Here is a 1,509-nt window from a genome sequence, read left to right on the forward strand (position 1 = left end):
CCGGCGGTCGGGGGGCGACCGCCGGGTTTTCTCCCCACCGCCTCACCTTCCACGCCACCCGCCGCTCTCTCCCGTCCGCTCCTTCTCCTCCTCCCTCCTCCTCCTCCTCTCCCGTCCCCCCACCCCCACCCCCGTCGTCTCCCGTCCTCCCCTCCGTGACGAGGCCGCCTCTGCAGCGCGCTCGGTGTCGTGCGTCTCCCGGCCACCACCCACTGGCCTCTCCGCTCCGGCCGTCCGTCCGTCCCGTGGCCGCCGGCTCGTGCTCCCGTCCCGCCCCTCCCGCGCGTTCCTCTCGCCCCCAGCGCCACGGGTGGGTGAGGGGAGCCGGTGGGGGGGGGCCGGTCGACCACGGCTCGGCCGCGGGGTCTCTCTCTCTCCCTCCTCTGCCCGCTCGCCCGCTCGCGCGTGCGCGCGCGCGCGCGCCCTCGGAGACGCGACCTCACATCAGACGTGGCGACCCGCTGAATTTAAGCATATTAGTCAGCGGAGGAAAAGAAACTAACCAGGATTCCCTCAGTAACGGCGAGTGAACAGGGAAGAGCCCAGCGCCGAATCCCCGCCCCGCGGTGGGGCGCGGGAAATGTGGCGTACGGAAGACCCACTCCCCGGCGCCGCTCGTGGGGGGCCCAAGTCCTTCTGATCGAGGTCCAGCCCGTGGACGGTGTGAGGCCGGTAGCGGCCCCCGGCGCGCCGGGCCCGGGTCTTCCCGGAGTCGGGTTGCTTAGGAATGCAGCCCAAAGCGGGTGGTAAACTCCATCTAACGCTAAATACCGGCACGAGACAGATAGTCAACAAGTACCGTAAGGGAAAGTTGAAAAGAACTTTGAAGAGAGAGTTCAAGAGGGCGTGAAACCGTTAAGAGGTAAACGGGTGGGGTCCGCGCAGTCCGCCCGGAGGATTCAACCTGGCGGCGGGTCCGGCTGTGCCGGCGGCCCGGCGGATCTTTCCCGCTCCCCGTTCCTCCCGACCCCTCCCCCCGCCCTCCCTCCGCCCCTCGCCTCTCCCCGCGCGTCTCCGCGGGCGGGTGGGGGCGGGGGGTCGCGGGGGTGGGCGGGCGGGGCCGGGGGTGGGGCCGGCGGGGGACCACCCCCCGGCCGGCGACCAGCCGCCGCCGGGCGCATTTCCACCGCGGCGGTGCGCCGCGACCGGCTCCGGGACGGCTGGGAAGGCCGGCGGGGAAGGTGGCTCGGGGGGGCCCCGCGGTCGTCGTGGTCGTCGTCGTCGTTCGCGGTCGTCGTCACGGCGGCGGCGGCGGCGTCGGAGGCGACGGCGGGCCCAACCTCCCCGAGTGTTACAGCCCCCCGGCAGCAGGGCTCGCCGAATCCCGGGGCCGAGGGAGCCAGACCCGTCGCCGCGCTCTCCCCCCTCCCGGCGCCCACCCCCGCGGGGGGCTCTCCCGCGAGGGGGCGTTCCCCGCGGGGGCGCGCCGGTGTCCGCCAGGGGGGGCCGGGCCGCCCCTCCCACGGCGCGACCGCTCTCCCACCCCGGCTCCGCCTCCAACCGGGTGGG

This window comes from Monodon monoceros, unplaced genomic scaffold (assembly GCF_005190385.1).
Source record: "Monodon monoceros isolate NGI ecotype Baffin Bay Population unplaced genomic scaffold, NGI_Narwhal_1 Contig6202_ctg1, whole genome shotgun sequence".
NCBI lineage: Eukaryota > Metazoa > Chordata > Mammalia > Artiodactyla > Monodontidae > Monodon > Monodon monoceros.